The following is a 17760-nucleotide window of genomic DNA, read 5'->3' as shown; positions in this document are numbered from 1 at the left end:
TTTTCAAAATATGAATCTGAACAATTCCTGCTGGAGGTTTAGTGTTATTTTTGTCAGCCCCTTAGGGAGTTGAAAGAAGTGGATTCTGAAAGAGTTTTCCTGCCACTCGCATCCAAACTGAACATGATAAGTGAATCCAAGCGATATAAATTAAAATACTCTGGTCCTGTGATTGATCCAATAATCATCTCCTTGGGTGTCAGAGAATCCACTAGACAATACCAGCAGCCCCTCTGATCACCACCTCATTGGGGACAATCCAGATATTGGGAAAGGAAATTCATTTGTGTAATGAAACAGCAGAATAATGGTGACAATGGCTGTGGCAGCAGAGGAACAATGGAGAGTTATGAAACAATTTTCCTGCAGTGAACACTTTCCAATAAAAACCTTTCTCTGCTAATATTGCTGGCTGATTCCAGTTCCTGAGGACAGTGGGTTAAAAATCCATAAATATATGGCAACTCATAGGTGTGCAACAGTTACAAAGCTTTCAGTTCTGCTGTCCATACTGCTCCTCTGGTGAATAAGGACTTCAGCAACCAGATTGAGAACTCTTAGTAATTTTGTCCAAAAACTTAAACTAGGAATATTTAAATAAACACCTTTCTCAGTTTCATCTTTTGTATCTGCTTTCATGGAAGGAAAGCAAGTAATGACTTGCTTAATAGACATCTTCAGACATCTTAATAACAGATTTCATGTGATGTCACATAAGTCATTCTGATTGCTGTTGTCTGAAATAGCAGTACCACATCTTCATCCCCAAAGTTATTTTCAGAAAGGCCAATCATCTGCAATTACAGCTGACAATGATGTGAGATGCATATGTAACTTCAGCTCTTTCCAAGTCACCAGTTCATAACTGATGAGTTCCCAAAGAACCTCCACATTTCTAATGAGCTGAGAACAATTTTCCTTGCTGGGCATGAGGATTCAGTGGGGCAGTTCAGTGAAGGGAGGGAAAGAATATTAGATTACCCACTTCCCGAAGACTTCATTTACACTTTTTTTCCCCTACATTTCTGCTTTTTGTCCTAGAAACTGCAAGATAAAGTAGTAATAGAAATATTGATGTCAGTTTGTGCTGCAGAGGTCCTCATACTGACATACAAAGTTGCCCAGACAGGCCAGGAAGCAGGGGAGGATGTAGGTTGGAACACATAAATGCCACCCATCAGCTGCCCAGGAACTCTCACCAGGCTGTCAGGGAGATCCATACATTTCTGGGAGGACAGAAACATGCACACAGCAGTCAAGCATCTGGAGATGGGCAGAGCATGTTTTGAAGGAAGGAGAAGAATAATAGATGGAAGTTTCTTGTTAGAGCAAGAAGAATGCGTGCCCCTAGGCTGCAATAAAGAACTAGACATCCCAATTCCCTTTGTCCTTAAGTAACCACTGCAGCCATCTCCACAGACAGCATCTTTGTGGCATTAATGTCATGCTATGCAGGCCTCCCTCTCACAACTACACAGACAAAACCTTCTAGTGGCAGGCTTGGTCACTTAGGATTTCAAGTATAGGTCATGTAAGAAAAATGAAGCTTTCAGAAACCAGCCTGTTTGTGTTAAGGCCTCCAAGAAGTGCTTAGTTGGCATAACTTAATTTCTTCGGTGTTGTATCAACAAGAAATCTGCTAATAAAATACAAAGTAGCCTTCATGGTATGAAAAAAAAAGGAACTTATAAATGGTTCATTATTTTTTTAAAAGCGCCTATATACAAAGAGAGCAAGTAAAAAAATGTCTCTTGTAGAATGTTTTTTTTTTAAGAGTCGGGGTACCATTATTTCAGTAACAGTGTAGAAATGTGGAAGCAGTTTTTTGTTGTAGAAAATGTCTTATGAAAAAGGTCCTTTCAGGCTGGGAAGGGAGCGCTGGATTGTAAGCCATGTTATGCAAGTCTGCTGCTCCAGAAGCCAAAACCCTGCCCCATCCATTGCATAACCAGCTCCAAGGGAGATCTTTATGGAGGAGCCTCGATGGAAATTCAGCAAGTTACCAGCCTTCCACAGGCAATAAACAAGGCATTTACTGTCTCTTGGCATTTACTAGAGCCAATTGTGCACAATTTGATTTTTTTTCCCCTTCCCATTTCACAGCGTAAACAAAGAAACAACTTACAAAAAACCTGACACTGGGCAGACTGTCTCCTGTTGACACCATTCTGATCTGGGAATCATATTGCCCCTTTGAAATGCTGAACAAGCCTGTAGGCTGCTGGTACAATTCTGAAAGGAAGTGGGAGAGGCAAAAGCAAAACAAGATGCTCTGCAATGGAATGCACTAAAGAAAACCAAATATTTCAACCAATGTTTAAATTCCTCAAATGTGGGACAAAACCTACTGATGTCTCTCTTAACTACTGAAACCACTAGAAAAACTTCGAGCTGGTCTATACAGACGTGAAAAAGTGTCACGCTCCCCTAGAGATCAAGACATACCTTAGACATTTATTTACTATGTTTCTGCTGTACTATTTTACTCTCTCTAGATTGTAGCCCAGTCCTGTCACAGGACATGCCAAACTTTTGCCAGGTTTACACAGAGTAATGGAGCTGCTAAATCAGCACAACTTCCATTTCCCATGTAAACCTGCTTTGTCTTGAGTATTAATATTTTCTTCCTCATTTGTCGGTGCTGCCTCCCAGAGCCTTCTGCACATGTATTGTTCTCATCTTTACCAGTCTGTGCACTGATTTAACATGCAGGATGCTGCACTGTTGCTTTTTCTTATAGTAAAAGGGAAAAGGAGAAAGAAAGATCCAAAGTCTTAAATCCTGAAGGCCCATTGGGCAAGTCTGGTCAGGGGATTATATTTTCCACAGTCAAAACCACGCAAAGGACACATATGAATTTTGTAGTTTCTGAGCACTCTCCCCTGTTCCTTATTTCTTTTTCGTTAGTCCTTTCAGTATCATTCAGCTTGGAAGGGATGACTGGAGGTTTCACTCAGCCCTTGGGCTGAGGCTATTCTTAAGATATACAGTTTTTCAATAATTTTCCTGCAAATCGTTCAGCAGAGCTGAAACACCTCAAAAAAGACCTGAGCTACAATTCCTTTATAAAAAGACTAAAGCAAAAATCATACTCATGTCTGAAGAAAGCAGCTGCAGTAATCCAAAAGAAAAATTTGCTCACCATTCTCATACCATTATGTGTCACATTTAACAGGAGGAAATCAGCCACCATCTAAAAGACCCTACCCAAGTACTTCTCACTGTCTGTAAGTAATTAACTGTAAAAAGCAAAGCAAAGTTGCAGTTTGTAATACAAAACCTAGCAATCAAAGACCTGTGCACTAACAGGAAAAACTAAAAAAAGGCCTTTATGTTTTTTGTTTCTAGGATTCCTTAGATTTATATCATTAAAATCCATGAAATCAGCACAAATCCCCCTTCCTCCCTTCAATCAGATTGCACAAGAAAAATGATTGAACAACCTATCCTAGATGTCTTTAAGATTCCTTCAATTATCCTGATCATAGCTCAATGTGGACTTCGTTATAAACAACTAGATAACCAAATGCAAAGATAAAAAATGATGAGATCAAGGATGAATTAAAAGAAGCAATACTACATGTGATACACAATTCACAAGCCAACTGCAAGAATTGTCATTTCTGAGTGTCTGCAATGCAAACCAGCTCTGAATAGGGAAGTTTTTCCCCTTTGCAATTAATTTTCCTATTAAATTAATAATCATTAGTCAGAGCATCATAATCTTACCTTGGACACACAGAGAATTCCCTTTACTTTGCAATTTTATTAAGCTGACTACTCTAATTTCTTCCCAGTTGCTTAAAATCCAGCTGGTTTCTTTTGAGATGCTAAATTTCCCCCTGAAAGACTGTTTTGACCATACACGTTCCCATAGTGTTCTAAATGTCTCTTTAAAGACAGACAAAATCAAGTAATGCATGACGGAGTTTAGCAAAGTAAGGCCTTTTCAGCCATCACCTTGGCCCTCACATTGTTTTCTAATTAGTGCCTGTTTGAACCTGTGCCAAACAACACACCCTTAGCTAAGCATCCGTTAAAACACTAAATTACTCAGGTTGTGCAATCCCTTTTAACTCTGTCAAGGCAAATAAATATTGCCTGAACATTATGGAGACACTTTGGGAAACCAAACTGAAATGTGCTCATAATATATAACCTGAGCTGTTTTCAATTAATAATAAAAACTTCTGGCAGAAGGGTAGTGCTCCAAAAGCATTTGTTTTCCTTTGACATCAATGGGAAGGAGCCAGTTAGGCACTTCTGAAAATTCCATTAGGTATATATCTGAATATTCAGTTACCAGAAATATATTTATAGTCAGAATTTTCAATGAGCTAGAGTGGTCTGAATAAATTGCATATTTACAATCCATTGTGGTAGCTAATGCTGTGCATTATACTTTTAAGAAGAGACACACATCTTCTGAAGCAAAGGATACCCAGATGTATTCTCTACAGGACTTTAAGGAAGTCAATGCAGATTGTCCTAGTGTAACATAAATTACTCATGTTTTTGGTCAAAAGGGTTGTATTCCTGGGAAACAAAAAGACATTAAGGCAGGTGTATACAGATACAGCACAGTCAGGCTACATCAGACAGAAGGAACCTGTGGATCTGATTTTAATCTCCAATATGACTTTCAACCTAATTATCTCCACAAGCTCAGCTACATAGGCTGAGTTTATTTTCCATCCAGGCACTTTCAGTGAAGCAAAAGAAGTTACAGCTGCATCTGCTTACAGAGAGGATTTGCTTAATGGTTACAGTCCAGGTCAACTCCCCAAGGTTTAGTTATTTATTATTAAATAGATACTAATAAATTATTGCAAATACAGTGTTTTAAGACTTAAGTATGTTTTTAATGAACTCTGGCAGTGATAAGGGAGCAATCTGAATTAGGTAGATTAATCATAGTTATAAACTCTTAAGAGCAGATAGCAGGTAGAATTTGTGAGAGAACACTTCATGCTTGTCACCAGCTACTACTCATTTTGTTTCAAGTGCTGCTAATCTTCACACCCTGGCAATGTCAGTTTTCCATTCAGTTATAAAGATTAGACCACAACAAATAATTTTGTGTAATTCATAGGGGATAATACCAGTGGTTAAGGCAACTGTATTTTATCCTGTGTGTACAAGAGCATTTAATTTATTATATGTACAAATATATATGACATATATATATGTGAGATGTATGCACATAACATATTCTGTTTGGAATAGGGACAATACTATTAAATACTTATAGAAGGAACAAAAGCAGGCTGACAGTAGATTTAAGCATAACTCCCAACACTTGCAGGTCACCAGGTGATCCATTCTTGGATCGTGCCATTCATACTCATGTAGGCAAACTAAAGAGTTGTGCAAAATCTTTACTGTCAATAACTTCATAGGATGGCCAGTTCCAACAATGATGTTAAACACGTGGTTTGATGGTCGTACTGAATATTCACAACACTGACTGCATTACAAGATATGTAGGAAGGAAGAAGGAAGGACATGAAAATGTGTGGTTAAGACAGAAGCCGTCCTGAAAAGCAGCAAGTCACAGGAAGACCTGAGAGTCATTGCAACTAACACAGCTCAGCTCTTTGTGCAGCCTTGTAATACAAAGGGTCTGCAATTCCCACATTAATAACTGTATTACTTCAGCAGTTCTTGACAATGGTTTTTTGCATATTTGTAAACAAGAGTATCAAGTAGACACAACACCCAACATCTGCAAATATTTGGGAAGACAGCTTCTCTTCAACTATAAAAATATTTTGGAAAGCTATAGCACAAGAGTGACACAGCAGGAAGAAGGTTGACAAACCTCAGTTTTGTCAAAGAAAATATTGATAGGTAACAATTTCTAAGCATAAGCATTTACGCATTACAAAAAATGCTTTTCAGATCTCCTGAAAAACAGAAATGGATGCAAGAAAAAGTCAATATTTCCTACCAGTGGGATTGCACTGTTTTTGATAAAAATTTTTATCAGCAGGAGTGGCAGAAGGATCCCTCACCTAGTCACTTACTCATCATTAGATGGGTCATCATGGCATCCTCTCTCCTAATTCTTTATCTGCAGCATTTAATCTCCCAGGATGCAAAACACTGAACCCTAGGACAACCACCCAGATTATTAGGTGGACTACAATTGCCTGTCATCTACATGTCAGGCTATACAACTTACTGGCTGCTTGCTACAAACTCTATGAAAGTGCAATATAATTCTATTTATCAACTACACAACAGCATGAGAGTAATTATGAACATGGCAGAATGCTTCTGCAGGAGCAGACACAGAGATTCCTTGAATAGCAAACATTAAGTATTTAAAAATATATTACTGATTTACAATTAAGTACATGTAATGAAGAAGCCAGAGGTAAAAATAAGTCAGAAATTTGCTTGGGATTCAATAATAACAATTAAGTTGTTATATCAAAGCATTATTTTGCCTCAGAATATATGTGAAATGATAGTACTTTTATACACAATATCAATATACACCCTAAAGCAACTTACAACATATGGACCCAATGAATATAGATACTGCATCCTTTCCTTCCCCGTACTCATTAAGAATGTAACAGTATGTCCGTGACTTTGCCAAGCAAATCTGCATTTAGTGGTAAAGATTACATATTGAAAAAGGTCTAATAAATGAACACCAATATCTCTACCAGGTTCAAACAGAATTCACCAAGAAGTTCTGAATTTAGTTATTTGCAGTTTGTCTTTCACTTGCAGTTTCAAAGCTGCAAAATTTAAGCCTGTTCATGCTTTCAGTGGGTTTATTTAAATTTCTTAATACGATCTACATAGAAAGGCTAGTGTGATCAAGATTATTCTGTTAAATTTAATGTTTTGCATAATGAAATGCATGGCATACCATTTCCTATAAATCTCAAATGTGGAGCTATAGATAATATAGATTAAGACATGTTGACATCACCTGTACAAGAAGGATATTTCCAAGATATATTCACCTTAAATTCTCTTTGTTTTGACCAACAGTAGCACATTCAAGCACAATTTTTTAATAAAGCAACTCATTATATTATTAAACTGCCAGACCAGACTTTCAGCAGATGGAGTTAATTAACAAATGTAGTGCACTTCGACAGGCAGAGAACATCTAAAAAAGTCGGAGTTAAAAGCAAAATGGTAATACATGGAACATTGATTAATTCCATACCATTTGCTAATTGTATTAGTGTTAAAAGATCTTGTCTTCCCCAAATTTACCTTGATGACTAAACAAGCATATAATCTGTGAAATTTATCCTCACTGTGCTAAGAAACCCCGATGGCTTTCTGCTGGAAACCTTTTCATGGGCTATTTCCTGTTGACTTGTTCTGCTTAGGTATCTAGCTAGTTTTCCTTGGCAGGACTCTCTGTTGCCAAAAGGCTGGAATGTTGAGGCTCTTACACTGACATGCAGGTTTTCTACGTGTGTGATCTCCCTGTTTTACATGTCCTGGCTGCTCTGAAAATGCCAAACGAAATTGAAATGCTGCAGAGGAAGATTATTTCCTTCCCACAATATATATGAGAGGTGTTTTGTGTCTGCGACTCTTTGTACCAACTAACGTACACCCAGAAAAACATGCAAAGATGATCCTACCAAAACCCACTGTGGTTTAATTGTTCCTGCACAGAAACACGTCACACTTCTCAACCCAAGTTTTGCTCCGCTAACTTTAACTTCCTTAAAGAGTTTCAGAAAGCATTTCCACAATCATATCCAAACATGCACTTCCATAGACTAAAATCATAAAGAGAATGCTTTTCAGTATTTTCAAATTTATTATAAGCTTAGCTTTAAAAAATTCAGCTTGACTCCACCTGGCAAATTTGCAGCTTGGTTGGTGTGTCTAAACAGGGTGAAACCAGTTAAGAGAGTTGAATGCATCCAGAGGGAACTAAGACAGCGTGAGACTTCTGAAATTCAACAAGAGCACGAGCAAGAAGCAAGAGCAAGAGCAAGAGGGTCCTAATTCAACAAGAACAAGAGGAGGGTCCTACATTTGGGATGGAAGAGCCCTGTGGAAGAACACAAAGTGAGGAGTGCCTGGCTGTGAGCAGCTGTGCTGGGAAGGAGCTGGATCTTGGTTTCCAACAAGCTGAACACAAACCCATGGTGTGCTCCAGCAGCCAGGATGGCCCCAGCACCCCGAGATATAAAAGACAAATTAAATCAAGAGAGAGGCCGATTGATTTGAGGACAGAAGTCTTTGGGTCATGAGCACAGCTAGGCAGGGGAACAAGGGGCCTGGTCTCAGTTCTTGGAGGTTTTAAGGACCCAGCAGGGTAAGGCTCTGAGCAAGCTGATCTTGTAGCTGACCCTGCTTTCAGTAAGAGCCTGGACTAGGTAATATCCTGAGGTCCTTTCTAACTCAAACTGAGCTGGGATTATATTGCCCTAGGAAGAAAAATTTTGCCCAATTTTGCAGTAGTTGTTAACCAAATATAACAGCAGGGACAAAAAAAAAAAAATTAAGAACTTTCATTAAACATTAGGATTCACAGAAGCATTCACTGCAGAGCAAGTAAGGAACATGAGTACTAATAAAGCCAAAGAAAATTAAAAAGCCCTCTACTAATTTTCCCTTTTTTTGCAAAAGGAGGAATAAGCATACTAAGTGCTGACCTTGCTACTTGGAAAAGAGGAGATATGATATTGTGATATTCACGAAACAAGAATTTTCCTATCAAAATTCTCATATCTACACATGAGGAATTCCTTTTCTTGTATACCTCTTATCAAAAGGGTGTTCTGGAAAACTATCTTGGGGTCTGCCACACAAGCTCGGAGCCTTATTTTTGCTTCAAGAACAGTAGATTTTCACAGATACTGTGTTTATAGGGAATCTTGCATCCTAATTTGCATACATACTGCTATAAAATCTACCAATACAGAAGGGTCTCTAAGGCCACGCTGCATTTTGTTTACATAGATACATCACTATTCAAGGACTCTGCATAAGCAATTGAAGTTAAGAGGTGTAAGTTACTGCAGATGGGGACAAAATATATCCAAGTATTTTTTTTTTTATGCTTAGAACTTCACAAACACTGAAAAACCATGGATGGTTTTTAGATGGCTGCCTTGAGTCTACAAATGAAATTCTATTCTATTTTCTAATTCAAGACCTTATGTTTGCCGTTGAGTAGGCAAACAATGGGCCAAACAGAACTAATGTACACAATCACAGCAAACATCATCAGCCTCTTCAATAATACATTTAGTGGAAAAAGTTCAGCCATGGCGACAGTTTTCCCCAAACTTTAAAAAACCAAACAAGCATGTAATCCTGTTAAGGTCAGCTGAATAACATCTGTAGAACTGGAAAGATGGTCTCTGATTTTCAAGCATAATTTTACAGTATTTATTAGACATTTTTAATGAAATTCATAAGGCTATAAGCTTCCTAAATAGCAATTTCACTGTCATATGGATTATTTCCAAAGACATTGGAAAGTCTTTGTGCCAAGATTCTTCTTTAATTCCTGAGCTATTTTTTGAGGGAAAACAGTTCCAGTAAATAGATTACAATGGGAACCGAGGATCCTGGCTCAAATAATGAAATCTGATATTGCCTCCTCAGGTAATGTGCAGATTTCCCCAGTGAACACTTCAGTTTACCCCATGGACAGACCAGCTGGGAAGGTTCTGGGGCTCAAAGTGAATGACTTCTTCCAGACCATATGCTCCTTGCAAGACCATATGCCCTTTATGACAGTCCCAGATTAACCCAGTTTGTGTGAACTCAAACCTCACACATGGCACTTTTGTAGGCAATAGGGATAACTAAGAGTCCCCTTCTCTCTCAAAGAAACCATCCCTATGATAACAAAAAACACCATCCCCTAAAAAAACCCCTAAACCTATCCCCTCCAAAATGTACTCACCACCAAAAAAATAAGACATGCCCACCCAAAAAGTAAGCTCACACAAAACTTTTAAAGTGTAACGTACTTTCATTGCAAAGAGAAAGGAACCAATTTATATTATTTTTGGCCCAGGTGAAGCAAAACCTAGAGTGGATTTGCTAGAAGGATTTGCTTTATTAAACTAATTAAAACATAAATCCCCATATTAGGACATTTACAAATTAAACCCAAGCTGTAGACCAGTTATGATGCCTCTAGAATTCAGAGAAATATGCCTGTCTGCAAGTCTTTTCATCTTCAGATTCACAAGCAGTTTTGTTCCGTGAATGAATTAAGTGGCATGTTCAATATTCCATTTGTGAGTGCATTGGCTCTTGCAACTTAATTAAATGCCTCACTAACTTCACACACCCAAGCATTTCTGCATGGCTGCCTCATATTAAACAATTCACAAGAAACAGAAAATATCACAAAACACTTCTGGTAATCAGATATGGCATTGTACTATAAATTATTCTCGTGTTACAGAATCTGTGCTAATAAATACAGAGGCAGCTGGTAGAGAAGCCTTTGTGGTTAAATGGACCAGCATCTCTTTATCACTGGTTAAGCAGAGGGGAATTCCTAAGGAGACAAACACTTGTAAGAAGCTTACCTCCCAACTGCCAGGCCAGGCCGATTAACGGCATTGTCAGTCACACCGAATCACCATGGCTGTTCCCTCACTTCTATGCAAGCATTCTGTTGCTTGCTTGTTTTGTATTTTAAACCCACAACAGTTTATTCTAATGGAAGGAGTTCCCATCCATGGCAGGGGCCTGGAAGTGGATGATCTTTGTGGCCCTTCCAACCTAACCATTCTATGATATATTAAAAAAAAAACAAAAAAACACAAAAAAAACAAACCCAAACAAAACCAGAAACTTAAAAAAAAAACAAACAACAACAACAAAAAAAACCAACCACCAAATAGCCTGCTTGTTGTACCAATGCTTCAGTAACCAAGATAAACATTTATGCTAACTTTTGTATTGAACAGCAGGTACACGAGTTATGGCAGAAGATGAATTATGAGCCTGGAAACTACCAGCAAAAGAAAAACTCATGAGAGAGAGGGAGATAGAGTTTCTTGACGAGCTCCCTTTCAGGCCAAGAGGATTCTGACGTCACATTAATGTGAGATCAAAGCATCAATACATTTAATGTGCCAGAGCCATTCAGAATGGCTCTGGCATACTTCAGATGGAAATGCTCTTTCTGCTTTAGGAAAGTAACACCCTGTGCCAGGTTTGGACAAAACCAGACACTCTGATGCACACTGAAGTTCCTATGAAAGCATTTCAAGGTTGGTCTCTGCAACAAGACCCTGAACTCACTGCCTTTAATGCCAGTGAGTAACAACTACTGGTCCTGATGCTCAGGATCTCAGGACTCACTACCTCCTTAGGTGCTCATTTGTTTAAGCACCAAACACAGGATGGACCCTCTAAATACAATCTCTGCCTGCACCAACAATTGTAATGAAACCAGTGCAGCCTTTCCCACATATCCCAAAATTCCAGCTGCTCCTTCCCATGCAGCTGCTTCATGTTTATACCTCTAGCTTTGAGCTCTCTCCTGAGACCCTTTCCATCTTCATGGAAGCAATGAGCAGAACTGCAGCTGCACCCAGCTTACCAAGCCCACAGTTTCACTGGCATTTTCCCCCTCTCAGAGTTTCATGGATCTTGCAACAAACTGTAGCCACTTTTGGGGCAGTTTACATGGAAATGCTGCACAGCCACATGGCTGCAGTTGTGCATTTCCTGTGGCATATGACACACTGCTCCAGATGGTGCTAATGGCATGAGACCTAAAATACATTTACCTCCCACTGCAAATCTACATCTGATTTCCTTTCTGGGGGTATCACATTTCAGTGATGTTCTATGAAGACAAAATATGAGCTTGGCAAAAATGTAAATGCTTAGGTGCTAAAGCCACACTTTATCTGAAGCACTGTGGTCCTTCAGAAGTATTTATGTATCTGTGCATTTCTGAAAATGCCACAGAGTTCCTTTCTGTATCTTTAGGCCCCTGAGTGCCATGAGCTCTGAGTGCCTTCTCAAACTAAACCTGCCCTGGTAAAACAAGAAAAAAACCCAAAACATGACTCTCTTTTGCTGTGGATGTGCAGATCATATGGCATGGAAGAACCTTAATTCAGATGGGTCTGTCAGGTGTTCCCATAATATCAGTTACTCATCATTCCAGTATATACTCTGTTCATCTGGGAGCTAAATTACCTTGTCTGCAGAGCCTTGCTTCGGGAGTCCAGGGGGAGTGGGGTACCACAGATGTCTCCAATACGGTGTTTGCTGAGAGCTCCAGGGAATAACCTGGTAGAAAGGGAACACAGAGAAGGCTGCAGCCATCACAGTGTGTGCCCTACACACACATACACGCACACAGAGACATGCACATATATATACATATACCTTATTTCTTCCAAAATACACGTAACAGAAAATGTGCACCCATTTCCAAGACTGTTCAGTAGCCTAGAGTGTCAAATCACTTAGAAGAACTCTCAGAAAGGCTCTTAATCAGATCAAATGTTAGAAAGTGTGAAATTTAATGCCTGATGAACTTGTATTTTACAGTAGGATATGACTCAATACCCAGCCCTTTCCACAATTACAGTCTGCACAGAGTGAGACAGGAGCACTGTCTGTGGTACCACAGTTGTTATAATTCACAGAATCTTTCCTGAAATATAAACACAGTTTTCAAATAGACTGTCAGATTTTTACTCATGGTATAGAACTTGCTCCTTACACCCTCCCAGTGTGTTTCAGAGGCTCTGAATGTTGCTGATCATGTTCCCCACCCTGCTGCACATTGATATCTGATCAGCCCTCTTGCATTCACTAACCATTAGATAGCCTGAAACAAGATTCTAATGGACAGATTTTGTGCTTGCTTCACCCAGCAAGAAACTGGAAACCAGTGTTCATAACTTTGATTTTTCATACTTGAAAAAAATCCACTTTCATAGCAGGGTGTAGGACTGTTGACTTTTTTGTGTCACAACAGCACACAGCTTCTGTTTGTTTGATACCAAACAAGGCTCCTCCTTGCCCACCAGCCTGCCTTCTTTAATTCAGCTGAATTCATCTTGCCTGTGTTTCTGTATGTTTACAGCATTAGGAGATATCAAGCTAAGCAGATATTTTCAAAGTACACCTACCCCTTATTTCATAGGAGGAAGAGAATATCTGCATGAAGTATTTAATCCATAACCTCCACAGTTGAACACCAGTCCTAGTAACAAGAAGGTGTCACATATACCTTAGATGGGGGAAAAAAGAACCAGACTATTTCTGTCTCTGGCCCTGCAGCGCTGACTAAACACTGGGCAGATACTTCAATTTAAGGCAGACTCCCATTAAATCCTTCTCACTACGCCTCACTCACCATTGGTGCATTATGAAACAAATAAAAGACAAGCAATAGCCCATTAGTGTGGAAAAAAAGAAAGAAGGGGTTATAATATTTTTACAGAAACATCACAAACTTATTTAAACTGCTTTATTATTTGTATATAATTAAATATTATATTAAAAGAAATCATAACCTCCCTTTCCAAATAGCTCCTCAAGCAGCAATTACATTCACCTCCTACCAGAAACATTTGAATAATGTCCCTGAAAGGCCCTGAGACTAAATCCACCAGATGGGATGGATGAGATATCCTGGGCTTTTGCATGAATTATTTCAATCCATCATCATTTGGAAGACTCATAGCTGCTGTAATATTGGAAAGCTTAATTTGATTTCCATTTACAAAGTAGGGCTTTGATGGATGCTGTAAAACAAAGGATAACAATCTAGCTACTATATCTTTATCTTCTCTGCATTTTTGTTGACAGCAGAGAACTGAGGGCTCAGACTCATGACCCACAAGAGTTTAAACCACTGTGCCAGCTGTGACAACAGAGAAACCAGCACAGAGCATCCAGCAAGGGCAGCTGCAGTCAATCTCTCGCAATCACCCCCAACACCATTTTAGGCCACTACAACATCTACTGCTAATGAATCAGAGCCCTGAATCATTTTTAGTCAAAATTAATGCATTGATGGTGTTATACAAAAATAATCATGTGCACACACTGAGTTGATAGAGACTTTGCAAATTAATTTCATGATCACCCTAACATTGTCTTTAACTGTTTCATTTCTAGTGCTATCTATCTTCTTATTCATTTACTCAAAAGTCTGTTTCTGGCTCAAGTCTGGAAGTGAAACAAGTTTGGGCATTGGGAAGCTGTGTGTTGATGTTATATGTTTCACAGTAAGTTATATTCAGCCCAGGAAATTTCTCTTTAGATTAGGTGTGAGCAGCTGATTGGCACACAGGCCAAGAGAAGAAAAATTCAGTTAAAAGTTAAAATATGGGAAGTTCTGTTTTCCTAATGTAGAGAATCCTGGGATAGGATTGAACTGTGACACAAAACCTTAATTTATTCCCAATGAATGCCAGATATTACTATTTTAATGCCCCTTCATTTCAGAATGTCAAGAATGCCCTTATCCATATTCTTGGTGCCCTGCCAGTAGATCTGGCAAGACTCTGATGTGCCTCTTTGAATTCAAAGGCCTCTGCTGTGGAGATCTCCCACACAAAGTATTTATAAACCACAATGTACCTCCTCCTTCTCCTCGCAGAAAATACTCCCAGACATTCACGCTCTGCCTTTTAGACGCTCCCAGTTTCCTTCTCTGCAAAACACACGGTTGAGTTGGCTATGTTTGGGTTCGGGCTGGTGGGATGCTGCTGACAGAGAGGAGTCACCGTGCCAGTGGTTTCAGCGCGGGTCAGGGCTGTGTGCGCCCAGGTCTGCCCCGGGGAAAGGGAGGGGAAGGGAAGGGAAGGGAAAGGGAAAGGGAAAGGGAAGGTCCTGCCTCTGCCTCTGGATCCCACTTTGCCCCTCATAAGTGCTCGGCAGCCAGCTCTGCCTCACGCTCTTACGGGAGGCTCTGCGATCCCTTCTCTGATTTTTAATGCTGTACTTCTGAATCTCTCTCTCTCTCGCTTTTTTTTTTTTTTTTTTTTTTTTTTTTTTTAAGAATGTAATTTCTCATGCGCCAATATCTTAACCGCTGGCAATCAGAATTGTTCAAACAGCAGACTTCTGGCCGCAGTTCTGAATTCAAGGAACTCGTATCAAAGGTAAATATATTACCACCCATTTCATGTGCCTATCAGCCATAAACTATCAGCAAACCAGAGGACGGCGGCTGAGGCGAGGAGCGAGCGGAGCCTAGCACAGGGCAGGAAGGACAGCGACAAACCACCGCGGGGACAGGCGGCGAGCGCGGTGTGTCCCGGGCACGGTCACTCCGGCACGTTCCGGTCCCTCCCACGGGAGCGACGGGCCGGCGGCGCCACCTCCTGTCACCGCGGGGACAGCGCGGGGACCGCCCCAGGACACCGAACCGAGCCTGACCGAACCGAACCAAACCTCACCTCACTAAACCTAACCTAATCGCACCTGACCAAACCTAACCTAACTAAACCTAACCTAACCACACCCGACCCAACCTGATCAAACCAAACCTGACCAAACCGAACCTAACCTAACCAAACCTAACCTAACCACACCTGACCAAACCAAACCTAACTAAACCTAGCCTAATCACACCTCACCAAACCTAACCACACCTGACCAAACCTCACCAAACCAAACCTAACCAAACTAAGTGCCCTCTTTGGATTCACCTTCACCGTTCTTACTAAGAAGGGCGTGCATGTGTTTCTGTAAAAAATACATGCAAGCCAGCTTTGTATTTTTGGTGAACAGACTCTTAATATTTTGCTCAGCAAAGTTTTATCTTAAAATAACACTACTAAGACTCAATACTTTGAATATGGCATGCTCATTCAACAACCAGGGAGAGAAATTATACCTGACTTTGGATTTGAAGCACAATTATTCCTATACTTAGTGAAAAATGATAATAGTATAAAACTTAATTGATTTCAGCAGAATTCTGATGTCTTTGGACTATTGTTTCTGTTTAATTAAAAGTATGTAATATTTTAGTTCTTTTATGTACACTTAAAATATCATCCCTGAAACAGTTAAAAATACTCAAGTGGAGACTGAAAAGGGGACCCAATGCATTCAAACACAGTTTCTTCTTAAAAAAATGCTTCCTTTGAATTAGCCATTAAAAAATGATATAATGCAATCTGATAGAACTTAGCGGGTCACCAGGCAGACAGCAAAACCTTGGGATTGTCATACACAGCTCAGCAGAGTCTGAACAGTACAGCAGAACCACATTCTAAACATAAATGCATACAATACACAAGTAAAAACCATACAAGTCTAAAATCCATCTGTTTTTTAAAAGTCACCATCTACACCATCTGCTTGAGCACTGCAGTATAACCCCTGTATGCACAGTTACATACCAACATATACACACCTGGTAGATTTATGTACAAAACTCAGCACAAACAGTAGCAGTCAGGAAGGCTAGGGATAGTCTGAAAATTGTTTTAAGGCACTTGGGTTTCCATTCTGTGATAGAAGAGAGAAACTGAACACATCAGAGAAACACCTACTTATATAACCAGATTCCTCCAAATACCAGACAGCAGATTAGGTCTCGGAATCTGCAAAGTCATTATTATTTTAAACTGTATTTATAAAAATAACAGGTCTTATATGTGAGTTATAGCACAGCTACAACCTTTCCAATAAAACAGCCATCCAAAACATAAACCAGGCCCAGATCTAAAAATAGCATTTAATGCAGCTACACAAAATTCTAGCAAAAAATGCATTCATATCAAACACAGGCTGCAAGCTTGCAAAACAGAAGGAAACACTGCCAGTATTAGAAAGGCACTGAGTCACTGTTTGTCATGGAACTTTCACAGCCACTCTCTCTCTGGTTCAGAAATGCTCTTCCAAAACACGAGCCACCCTAATATGGCACTAGAACAGGAAGGAAAACAGCAGCACTAGCACACACTACTGAGACTCATCTGAGCTTTGCTTGTTTACAACTGCAATAAAATTGTTTACATGACATGCTCTTAAAATGTAAGAGAAAACACTCCTTTTAACAGTAAACTGTTGCGTTTGTCACAGAAACCCTGCACTTGGCATCACACCAGGAATCAGTCTCAGGACTTTACCCCTTTAAAGGGAAGGAGAGGGAAATGCTGAATCACTCACATGTAAGGGAAATTCCCTGTTATTTTCCACTCAAAACACTGCTTCTAGTCGTGTCTTTGCAGCCACCAAAGGTTGAATAGCACAAGGCATGCTTCAGAAACACACTTTGGAGAAAGAAATAGAGAAATAAGAAAGAGTACCAATCTCTTTGCTTTCGTGACAGGACTTGAGGCTGAGCTGGGGTGATTTAGGTTAGATCAGGAAAAAGCTCCTCACCCAGAGGGTGGCTGGGCACTGAATAGCTCCCCAGGGATGTGGGCACAGCCCCAAGCCTGACAGAACTCAAGAAGTGTTTGAACAATGCTCTCAGGCAGAGGGTGAGATTGTTGAATTGTCCCATGCAGAGCCAGGAGCTGGACTGGATGATCCTTGTGGGCCCCTCTCAGCTTATGCTGTGACTATATGAAATAAAGATTACAATACATTTACATCCCCACAGCAGCACCTAAAATGTGAAAACAACATATGCAACCAGGCATATACCTAATGAGAAGACAAGTTCTTCAAGGAGCATGTTCACACATGTACACAGGCCCCCCAGGCAGTGTGAGGGAGCTGGTGATTTATTCTCTTACAATTTTATTAAAATGATACCAACTGCAGTCAGTGGTAACTTTAGGAACCTGCCTAAGTTTT

Source organism: Sylvia atricapilla, chromosome 12 (genome assembly GCF_009819655.1).
Source record: "Sylvia atricapilla isolate bSylAtr1 chromosome 12, bSylAtr1.pri, whole genome shotgun sequence".
In the NCBI taxonomy this organism is placed as follows: domain Eukaryota; kingdom Metazoa; phylum Chordata; class Aves; order Passeriformes; family Sylviidae; genus Sylvia; species Sylvia atricapilla.
Note: the sequence above shows the minus strand (reverse complement) of the source record.